The sequence below is a fragment of the Trachypithecus francoisi genome, unplaced genomic scaffold, assembly GCF_009764315.1.
Source record: "Trachypithecus francoisi isolate TF-2019V2 unplaced genomic scaffold, Tfra_2.0 Lachesis_group8, whole genome shotgun sequence".
Taxonomy (NCBI): Eukaryota; Metazoa; Chordata; class Mammalia; order Primates; family Cercopithecidae; genus Trachypithecus; species Trachypithecus francoisi.
In genome coordinates, this window is record NW_022681473.1 from 66,263,046 (window position 1) to 66,275,202 (window position 12,157).

The window sequence follows — 12,157 nt, forward strand, 5'->3', positions numbered from 1 at the left end:
CCCGGGCTCAAGTGATTCTCCTGTCTCAGCCTCCTGAGTAGCTGGGATTACAGGTGTACACCACCACACCTGGCTTTTTTTTTTTTTTTTTTTTTTTGAGGTGGAGTTTCACTCTTGTTGCCCAGGCTGGAGTGCAATGGCACAATCTTGGCTCACCGCAACCTCCACCTCCCAGGTTCAAGCAATTCTCCTGCCTCAGCCTCCCTAGTAGCTGGGATTACAGGCATGTGCCACCAGGCCCAGCTAATTTTGTATTTTTAGTAGAGACGGGGTTTCTCCATGTTGGTCAGGCTGGTCTCAAACTCCCGACCTCAGGTGATCCACCCGCCTCGGCCTCCCAAAGTGCTGGGATTACAGGCGTGAGCCACTGAGCCCGGCCTTAATTTTGTATTTTTAGTAGAGACAGGGTTTCACCATATTGGCCAGGCTGGTCTCGAACTCCTGACCTCAGGTGACCCACCCACCTTGGCCTCCCAAAGTGCTGGGATTACAGGCATGAGCCATCGTGCTCTGCCAGGAAGTAAATTTCAGTGGGTCACTAGGCTGGGAAAACATCCCGCTGGTCAGGCTTTTCCTGGAAAATTACCCAGTGAGACCAAACCGAAGTCAACTCGGCCACCCTGGGCAAGGGGAGCGAGTGGGGAAGAGGTCATGGATCAACTCCACAGAGAACGCTGGATTTCCAGGGTGCATGAAGACATTCCCAGTTGTGCGGAATGGAAATACAAGTTCAAGAAGGAAATGAAACAATAAAAAATGTTCAACTGTTCAAGAAAAGCTTATTTGTGGCCGGGCGCGGTGGCTCACGCCTGTAATCCCAGCACTTTGGGAGGCTGAGGCGGGCGGATCATGAGGCCAGGAGATCGAGACCATCCTGGCTAACACGTGAAACTCCAGCTCTACTAAAAAAATACAAAAAATTAGCTGGGCGTGGTGGCGGGTGCCTGTAGTCCCAGCTACACGGGAGGCTGAGGCAGGAGAATGGCGTGAACCTGGGAGGCAGAGTTTGCAGTGAGCCGAGATGTGCCACTGCACTCCAGCCTGGGCAACAGAGCGAGACTCCATCTCAAAAAAAAAGCTTATTTGTGTATTTTTTAAAGTGGATGATTATGGGTATCAAATCACGGTGACATTTATATTATTCCCACGGATACATTTTAACAAGAGACTAACTGCTTTAATGTGTCAACATTAGAATGGTGCTGGAAATTATAGATTTTGCAAGTTTATTTAAACTTACAGTGAAAAGTTCTACTTATGTCAAGGTTCTACATAACTTTTTAAAAATTTATTTATTTATTTATGTTGAGGTGGGGTCTCACTTTGTCACCCAAGCCAGAGTGCAGTGGTGTTATCTTGGCTCACTGCAACCTCCGCCTCTCAGGTTCAAGTGATTCTCCTGCCTCAGCTTCCTGAGTAGCTGGAATTACAGGCGCATGCCACCATGCCTAGCTAATTTTTGTATTTTTAGTAGAGATGGGGTTTCGCCATGTTGGCCAGGCTGGTCTGGAACTCCTGACCACAAGTGATCCATGCACCTTGGCCTCCCAAAGTGCTGGGATTACAGGCATGAGCCACCGCACCCTACCCAAAGTTCTACATGACTTTAAACACACAAAAGAAAAACACATCCTTCAAATTCTTGGAGGGGGAATGTGAGCACACCCTGAATCCCAGGACTCAGGCTGTATACCTGGGAGTGGTTCGTCTGAGTTGTAGGACTGCAGGATCAACATTCCTTAAGGATATACCAGACTCCACAAAGCATCTGTGCTGGTGTATTTCCCCCAGAGCAGGCTTGGCAAGATCCATTGTTCCACATCCCTGTGAATGGGTAAAAGACGCGCCATCCCGAAATATGCCAGATTGGTATATTGACTATTGCAAGATGAAAACACTGGAGAAATTGTAGTTTCTGAAAGGGTGAATTGACCTGTCTCTTGCTGCATGCAGCAAGCAATAAAGATTCCTCTGGGAGGAGTCCCTTCTCCACACCATAGAGAGAAAATAGCCTTTATCACTGGAGACTGGGAATTGGAGGTCACAATGGACCTGAATAAACATAACAGTAACCCTTATCTTCCACTTGGTTCACACCTCCCCACCACCATGGATCTCCTAAGTGACTTCCCCAGAAAATCTACTGCCCCATAGCCAGATTTTCTTGGTTCTGTCATTTCTTCTCACATGTATCACTCTATCTAAAAAGTATAAAAGTGTCTTGCTTTGGCCACTTCTTCATGCTTCACCCTCTTATGAACATCCCCATATGCATGTAAAATTAGTGAAATTTGTATACTTTTCTCTTGTTAATCTGCCTGTTGCTGATTTCATTTCTAGATCCAGGGGAAGAGCTCACTAAGAGTTAAAAGAAGGAGTTAGAGGTGATCTCTGGCTCCCTGACACTTCACAAACTTGATGACTGGGTGGGGGTCTGCAGCATTCGTGAGGCAAACACATCCATCATCTCTCTGGGGAAGTTCAAACTAAGCAGAGGTTACTTGGAGCCAGGACCTTAGACTCCCAAGTCTAGTGAGTCAGGATTTAGGGTTTTTGTATGTGTGTGTCTTGCTTTTTGTTTTTTTTTTTTCAAGACAGGGTCTTGCTCTGTTGCCCAGGCTGAAGTGCAGTGGTGCAAACTTGGCTCACTGCATCCTCAAACTCCTGGGCTCAAGCAATCTCCCCACCTCAGCCTCCTGAGTAGCTGGGACTACAGGCATGGGCCACAATGCCTGGCTAATTTTTATTTTATTTTATTTTTTTTGAGATGGAGTCTCGCTCTGTCGCCCAGGCTGGAGTGCAGTGCCCGGATCTCAGCTCATTGCAAGCTCTGCCTCCCAGGTTTACGCCATTCTTCTGCCTCAGCCTCCCAAGTAGCTGGGACTACAGGCACCCGCCACCTCGACCGGCTAGTTTTTTGTATTTTTTAGTAGAGACGGGGTTTCACCGTGTTAGCCAGGATGGTCTCGATCTCCTGACCTCGTGATCCGCCCATCTCGGCCTCCCAAAGTGCTGGGATTACAAGCTTGAGTCACCGCTCCCGGCCAATTATTATTATTATTATTATTATTATTATTATTTGCAGAGATAGCATCTCACTATGTTGCCCAGGCTAGTCTTGAACTCCTGGCCTCAAGCGATCCTCCTACCTCGACCTCCCAAAGTTCTGGGATTATAGGTGTGAGCCACCGTGCCTGGCCAAGAGTCAAGGTCTGAACTAGATTAGATGGTTCTAATAGCTTCTCTTTTTTTTTTTTTTTTTTTGAGACGGAGTCTTGCTCTGTCGCCCAGGCTGGAGTGCAGTGGCCAGCTCTCAGCTCACTGCAAGCTCCGCCTCCCGGGTTCACGCCATTCTCCTGTCTCAGCCTCCCCAGTAGCTGGGACTACAGGCGCCCGCCTCGTCGCCCGGCTAGTTTTTTGTATTTTTTAGTAGAGACGGGGTTTCACCGTATTAGCCAGGATGGTCTCGATCTCCTGACCTCGTGATCCACCCGTCTCGGCCTCCCAAAGTGCTGGGATTACAGGCTTGAGCCACCGTGCCCGGCCTAATAGCTTCTCTTTACGAAAGCCCTCAGCACTCACCTCTAAGTTAAAGCTCTCTCTTCCCTGTCATACCTGGCTCCTGTCCCTCCCTGGTCAGCTTGGCTGCTTGCCAGTCCTTGGCTCTTCCCCTCCCCACTTGCCTCCAAGCTAACCAGCTGCCTGTTCACACAGCCTTATTCTGCATAGGAAGCTGGGAAATTCCTGTCCTCTAGCTACCTTGGTGGAGTCACACAGTATATTGAGACCTATATGTGTGGATTTCACTAGTCAAATTCTGGGAAGTCAGCCTCCTGCCTATGGTTTCTGTGAGGCATGCCCACCACCTGCTATGTACTGTTCTACGTGCTCAGGCCTTTGAATGGAGTTTGAATGGGATTACCAATGGTGTCCACTTGGCTGGGGGCCAGGTTTGTAATGACGGTAGGATGCGGAGAGCAGCAGCCCGGACTCTGTGGGAAACAAATTGACCACGTTGCTGTAGTTCGTTGTTATGGCCACCAGAGGGCGCAGCATGCACAGTTTTGGGAGAGCCACTTTGGAAGGGTGGCTTTTTTTTTTTTTTGAGACGGAGTCTCGCTCCGTCGCCCAGGATGGAGTGCGGTGGCTCGATCCCGGCTCTCTGCAAGCTCCGCCTCCCGGGTTCACGCCAGTCTCCTGCCTCAGCCTCCCAAGTAGCTGGGACTACAGGCGCCCACCACCACGCCCGGCTACTTTTTTGTATTTTTAGTAGAGACGGGATTTCACCGTGTTAGCCAGGATGGTCTCTATCTCCTGACCTCGTGATCTGCCCCTCTCGGCCTCCCAAAGTGCTGGGATTACAGGCGTGAGCCACCAGAGTGGCATTTTAAACGTAAAATTAAGTGATAGCAAAGACGGAACTGATTATGAAGAAAAAAATGAAAATAAAATTAAACTGGATAAACCTACTGCCTCTGGGCATTCCAACTGTGTTTCCTGTCTTCAACCTGGGCTCAGTAACAGCTCGTCAGGAAGGATTCAGCTGGTCTTCCCTACCTGGCTGACCACTGAAACTGCCCTCCTGCTCCTGGCCCTTACTGGCCCTGGGAAGGCCCTTGTTGCAGCTGCCCTTGGGCTCCATCTCTTTAGAACAGATGCTGGTCCCTTGCCCCCGCACAATGCCTGATGGGGCTGGGACATTCTTGGCCTTTCTGTTCCAGCAGTCTGATCTCTGGCCAACTGCTTCCCACATTTTTCCTTCAAAGGAGCTTTCTCTGTCCTCTACGTCTTGGTAGTGTGGTCCTTTTGCCTGTAACGAAATAGTGCCTGGTGTGTGTGAGAATGAAAGGCACTGGTGTCTTGTGGTCTTCCGCTAAGAGCTGACATGTGAACCACGTGTTCCTGTTGTTTAGGACATGCTAAAACTGACTCACTAAACAAAAACACTGAAGATTAATGTAAACCTAAATGCCAAATTGTTTGTCTGCATTAAAAGCAATGGTAACCCATTCCATCTAACAAAGATTTTCCACGTGCTAAGCACTAAGCTAAATACTTTACAGATACCATTTAATTCAATCATAGAAATTTTATGAAATTAATGATAATTCCTCCACATTATGGATGAAGACTCTTAGAAAAGTTAAGTGACTTACCTGAGATCACAAAGCTTGTAAGTGGCAGTACTGGGGTAGCAAACAGACTGAGCTGGTTTCCAGTTTGCCCGCTATCTGCCTCCCCCTGAGCTGCCCACTCCCTTTCCACCCTCCAGGCACAGCGACTCCCTTTCCATCCTCCAGGCACGGCGCCAGCATCTTTCACCGGCCAGTGGGTGTATTGTGCGCCCCGTTCGTGTGATATTGCAGGTGCACATTGACTCCTCACAGTGGGTATCGACACCTAGGGAGAGATCTGGAAACTTGTGCCCCCGGAGTTTACACTGCCTTACCAGAACAGTGTCATTTTTATTTTCCTGGGTCTTTTTTCTTTTTTTGAAAAGGAGTCTCACTCTGTTGCCCAGACTGGAGTGCAGTGGCGCAATCTAAGCTCTCTGCAACCACCACCTCCTGGGTTCAAGTGATTCTCCTGTCTCAGCCTCCTGAATAGCTGTGATAACAGGCACGCACCACCACGTCCAACTAATTTTTGTTAGTAGAGATGAGGTTTCGCTATGTTGGCCAGGCTGGTCTCAAACTCTTGACCTCAAGTGATCTGCCTGCCTCGGCCTCCCAAAGTGCTGGAATTACAGGCGTGAGTCACCATCTCCAGCCTTTCCTGGGTCATTTTTATTTCCTTCTTTGCTCTTTTCAATTTTTTTTTTTTTTGAGACGGAGTCTCGCTCTGTCGCCAGGCTGGAGTGCAGTGGCCGGTCTCAGCTCACTGCAAGCTCCGCCTCCCGGGTTTACGCCATTCTCTCGCCTCAGCCTCCCGAGTAGCTGGGACTACAGGCGCCCGCCATCTCGCCCGCTAATTTTTTTTTTTTTTTTTTTTTTTTTTTTTTTTTTTTGAGACGGAGTCTCGCTCTGTCGCCCGGACTGGAGTGCAGTGGCCGGTCTCAGCTCACTGCAAGCTCCGCCTGGTTTACGCCATTCTCCTGCCTCAGCTCCCGAGTAGCTGGGACTAAAGGCGCCCGCCACCTCGCCCGCTAGTTTTTGTATTTTTAGTAGAGACGGGTTTCACCGTGTTAGCCAGGATGGTCTCGATCTCCTGACCTCGTGATCCGCCTCTCGGCCTCCCAAGTGCTGGGATTACAGGCTTGAGCCACCGCGCCCGGCCCCCTAATTTTTTTGTATTTTTTTTTTTTAGTAGAGACGGGGTTTCACCGTGTTAGCCAGGATGGTCTCGATCTCCTGACCTCGTGATCCGCCCGTCTCGGCCTCCCAAAGTGCTGGGATTACAGGCTTGAGCCACCGCGCCCGGCCGCTCTTTTCAATATTTTTAAATGAAAGCATTTTATTGCTTAAATCAGAAAACTATTTTCATAACTCAGGGGTGTTCTCTTGCTCCCAAAGTGTTCAACCCATTTACGCTGCCTGGTGTGTCCACTACTCTGGTAAACACCTGAGCCTCTTGTGAGCCTCCACTGAAGAATTGGAACTCTGTGACATCTTTTCCAACACCCTGCCTTCCCCAACGCCTTCTCACTGTAATGCCCCTTATGATGCCTATCACACTCATTTATCTGTATCCCCACTCCCAGCTCTGAGCTCCTGGAAGGCAGGAGCAGAGTCAGATTCTTCAGTGACCCTAGGATCTGGCATTGGCACTCGTTCCAAGCAAGAATGCTAATGCCAATTGAATACACTGCATCCCAGGTGCTTTACTATGTGCTAAGCACTTCGCCTGTATTAATTCATTTACTCTGACAACTATTCCAGGGGATGGGTTTACTATTATTTTCATCCCATTTTAGAGATGAAGAAACTGATGCAGAGATAACGCACCTGAGGTGGCCTAGCCGGTAACTATAAAAACCCAGAGCAGGAATGCGAGACCAGGCTGTCGGGCTCAAACATACGCCACACTGAAGAGGTGATTTGTAACGCTTTACTAAATGAAAAAACCTTGGCCGGGCGCGGTGGCTCAAGCCTGTAATCCCAGCACTTTGGGAGGCCGAGACGGGCAGATCACGAGGTCAGGAGATCAAGACCATCCTGGCTAACACGGTGAAACCCCGTCTCTACTAAAAAATACAAAAAGCTAGCCGGGCGAGGTGGCGGGCGCCTGTAGTCCCAGCTACTCGGGAGGCTGAGGCAGGAGAATGGCGTAAACCCGGGAGGCGGAGCTTGCAGTGAGCTGAGATCTGGCCACTGCACTCCAGCCTGGGCGACAGAGCAAGACTCCATCTCAAAAAAAAAAAGAAAAAACCTAGAGTTTTTCCAAAGTATCATTCAATCTGAAAAGTGTTTTGAATACAGCCGGGAGCAGTGGCCACACCTGTAATCACAACTATTTGGGAGGCTGAGGTATGAGGATGGCGTGAGGCCGGGAGTTTGAGAGCAGCCTGGGCAACATAGCAAAACCCTGTCTCTAAAATAAAGAAATAAATAAATAAAATTGGTCATGGGGAGTGTCGAATAGTCCCAAAGGCAGGAATTCAAATCCACGTCCCAGCCCACTGTGTGGATCCAGTGGCTACACAGCCAGTTTGTTCAGGAAAACCTGAACAAGGTTAAGTGGTTGCACTCACTGAGTTCACCTCTCCTCATTTACTAAACCATTTGGACCTCAGTTTATAGAAGAGAAAGAACACGTATATGTGGGCGAGGGGCTGTGGTGGTCTCACTTCCCTGGCTCCAAGGCTCCAGGCCTCCAGGAACAATCCTGAACTTCCCTTAATCTGCCTCTTCCATCCTTATAAAACTGATCTTCTAGGCTAGGGTGGGGTCCCAGAAACTCACCTGATTATGAAACTTAACTGTGAGTTTGCTACCAACTGTCTCTAAAAAAGAAAAAGAAAAAGGAATTGCCACAGTCATTCCAGCCTTCAACAACCACCACCCTGATCAGTCCGCAGCCATCAACATCAAGGCAAGACATTCCACCAGCAAAAAGATTATGACTCCCTGAAGTCTCAGATTAGCATTAGCATTTTTTATCAATAGAGTATTTTTAATTAAGGTATGTACATTTTGATTTTAGACATAATGCTACTGCACATTTAATAGACTACAGTTAAGTGTGCAATAGTGCAAATATAACGTTTACATGCACTATAGTATAAATATAACTTTGATATGCACTGGGAAACAAAGCAAATTCAGGTGACTCACTTTGTTGTGATGTGTCTGGAGCCAAACCTGCAACATCTCTGAGATATGCCTGTAATTCTAAATGTCCTAGTAGCAAAAAGCAACAGATGAACTTAATTGTAATAGCATTTTATTTAACCCAATATATCTAAAGTGTTATTGTTTCAACATGTAATGAATATAAAAATATTAATGAGACATTATATTCCTTTTTATATTTCCAAATCTGATGTGTATTTTACTCTTACAGCACTTTTCCATCCAGACTAGCCAGTTTTAAGTGCTCAAAAGCCCCATGAGGCCAGTGGCTGTGGTATTAGACGGTACAAATTTATAGTCTGATTAAGAGACTCTGAGTTTCACGGCCGGGCGCGGTGGCTCAAGCCTGTAATCCCAGCACTTTGGGAGGCCGAGACGGGTGGATCACGAGGTCAGGAGATCGAGACCATCCTGGCTAACACGGTGAAACCCCGTCTCTACTAAAAAAATACAAAAATAGGCCGGGCGCGGTGGCTCAAGCCTGTAATCCCAGCACTTTGGGAGGCCGAGACGGGCGGATCACGAGGTCAGGAGATCGAGACCATCCTGGCTAACACGGTGAAACCCGTCTCTACTAAAAAAAAATACAAAAAATTAGCCGGGCGAGATGGCGGGCGCCTGTAGTCCCAGCTACTCGGGAGGCTGAGGCGAGAGAATGGCGTAAACCGGGAGGCGGAGCTTGCAGTGAGCTGAGATCCGGCCACTGCACTCCAGCCTGGCGACAGAGCGAGACTCCGTCTCACAAAAAAAAAAAAAAAAAAAAAAAAAAAAAAAAAAAAAAAAAAAATACAAAAATACTAGCCGGGCGAGGTGGCGGGCGCCTGTAGTCCCAGTTACTCGGAGGCTGAGGCAGGAGAATGGCGTAAACCGGGAGGCGGAGCTTGCAGTGAGCTGAGATCCGGCCACTGCACTCCAGCCCGGGTTACAGAGCGAGACTCCGTCTCAAAAAAAAAAAAAAAAAAAAAAAAGAGACTCTGAGTTTTTTGTTTTGTTTTGTTTCCAAGACGGAGTCTTGCTCTGTTGCCAAGGCTGTAGTGCAGTGGTGTGACCTCGGCTCACTGCAACCTCCGCCTCCCAGGTTCAAGCAGTTATCCTGCCTCAGTCTCCTGAGTAGCTGAGATTACAGGTGTGTGCCACCACACCCGGCTAATTTTTTTTTTTTTTTTTTTTTTTTTGAGGCAGAGTCTCGCTCTGTCGCCCGGACTGGAGTGCAGTGGCCAGATCTCAGCTCACTGCAAGCTCCGCCTCCTGGGTTTACGCCATTCTCCTGCCTCAGCCTCCCGAGTAGCTGGGACTACAGGCGCCCGCCACCTCGCCCGGCTCGTTTTTGTATTTTTAGTAGAGATGGGGTTTCACCGTGTTAGCCAGGATGGTCTCGATCTCCTGACCTCGTGATCCGCCCATATCGGCCTCCCAAAGTGCTGGGATTACAGGCTTGAGTCACCGCGCCCGGTCTAATTTTGTTATTTTTAGTAGAGATGGGATTTCACCATGTTGGCCAGGCTGGCCTTGAACTCCTGACTTCTGGTGATCCACCCGCCTCACCCTCCCAAAGTGCTGGGATTACAGGCATTAGCCACGGCTCCTGGCCCTAAGACTCTGAGTTTTCTATCATAGAACACTTTGTAGGTGAAAAGAAAAAGTAAAATAAAAAGACTGAGTTTTCAGAGGAAAGGATTATGACATTTTGTGTTGTAGACAAAGACATCCCTATTGTTTCACAAGTGGCCACATGATCAGAAATCCATATATGTTCGTGTTTCCTTACATTTTTTCTTTGTTTTCATTTCACAAGTAACACGTAAATATACTTTGTTTTTTTCTTTTTTGTGTTTTGAGAGAGTCTCACTCTGTCACCCAGACTGGAGTGCAGAGGCGCGATCTCGGCTCACTGCAACCTCTGCCTCCCAGATTCAAGCCATCCTCCCACCTCCCTCTCCCGAGTAGCTGGGACTACAGACCCATGCGCCCAGCTAATTTTTGTATCTTTTTGTAGAGATGGAGTTTCGCCCAGGCCCGTCTCGAACTCCTGAGTTCAAGCAATCTGCTCACCTCAGCCTCCCCAAGTGCAGGGATTACAGGCGTTAGCCACTGCACCCAGCCAATATATTTTAAGAAAAGTCAAGCCGGTCGGGCACGGTGGCTCACGCCTGTAATCCCAGCACTTTGGAAGGCCAAGACGGGCGGATCACGAGGCCTGGAGAAAAAGACAATCCTGGCTAACACGGTGAAACCCTGTCTCTACTGAAAATAAAAAAAAAAAATTAGCCGGGCATGGTTTTTTTTTTTGGCACCACTGCACTTCAGCCTGGGCGACACTGCACTTCAGCCTGGGCGACAGAGCAAGACTCCGTCTCAGAAAAAAAAAAAGAAAAGAAAATTCAAGCCATAATTGTCCTTAACCTCCCCTAATACTGCTGCATTCCCCAGAGGTAACTTTTTTTTTTTTTTTTTTTGAGGCGGAGTCTCGCTCTGCCGCCCAGGTGGAGTGCTGTGGCCGGATCTCGGCTCACTGCAAGCTCCGCCTCCCGGGTTCACGCCATTCTCTGCCTCAGCCTCTGAGTAGCTGGGACTACAGGCGCCGCAACCGCGCCCGGCTAATTTTTTGTATTTTTAGTAGAGACGGGGTTCACCATGGTCTCGATCTCCTGACCTTGTGATCCGCCCGCCTCGGCCTCCCAAAGTGCTGGGATTACAGGCGTGAGCCACCGCGCCCGGCCCCAGAGGTAACCTTAGTTCTCTATCAGTTGAGTATAAATTCTTTCATTCATTTACATGCATAGATATGTTTTATTATATTTTACATACATATTAAAGAGTAATATTGTTCTGCAACTTGCTTTTTTTTCACATAGCAGTATCACTTGGTGCTTTTTTCATGCAAATACATAGATCTATTTCTTTTTTTCTTTTCTTTACTTTTTTTTAAAGAGTCTTGCTCTGTTGCCTAGGCTGGAGTGCAGTGGCGCCATCTCGACTCATTGCAAGCTCTGCCTCCCGGCTTCACACCGTTCTCCTGCCTCAGCCTCCCGAGTAGCTGGGACTACAGGTGCCCGCCGCCACACCCGGCTAATTTTTTTTTGTATTTTTAGTAGAGATGTGGTTTCACCGTGTTAGCCAGGATGGTCTTGATCTCCTAACCTCATGATCCGCCCACCTCAGCCTCCCAAAGTGCTGGGATTACAGGCGTGAGCCACTGTGCCCGGCCTATTTCTTTTTATTTATTTTATTTTATTTTATTATTTTTTTTTGAGACGGAGTCTCGCTCTGTCACCCAGGCTGGAGTGCAGTGGCCGGATCTCAGCTCACTGCAAGCTCCGCCTCCCAGGTTCACGCCATTCTCCTGCCTCAGCCTCCCAAGTAGCTGGGACTACAGGCGCCCGCCAACGTGCCCGGCTAGTTTTTTGTATTTTTTAGTAGAGACGGGGTTTCACCGTGTTAGCCAGGATGGTCTTGATCTCCTGGCCTCATGATCCGCCCGCCTCGGCCTCCCAAAGTGCTGGGATTACAGGCTTGAGCCACCACGCCTGGCCTTTATTTTGTTTTTAGTTATTACATAATATTCCACAACCATTTTCCTACTGCAGGGCTTTTTGGCTGTTTATATTTAGTTTTCACTATTACTTTTTTTTTTTTTTTTTTTTTTTGAGACGGAGTCTTGCTCTGCACCCAGGCTGGAGTACAGTGGCCGGATCTCAGCTCACTGCAAGCTCCACCTCCCGGGTTTACGCCATTCTCCTGCCTCAGCCTCCCGAGTAGCTGGACTACAGGCGCCCGCCTCGTCGCCCGGCTAGTTTTTTGTATTTTTTTAAGTAGAGACAGGGTCACCGTATTAGCCAGGATGGTCTCGATCTCCTGACCTCGTG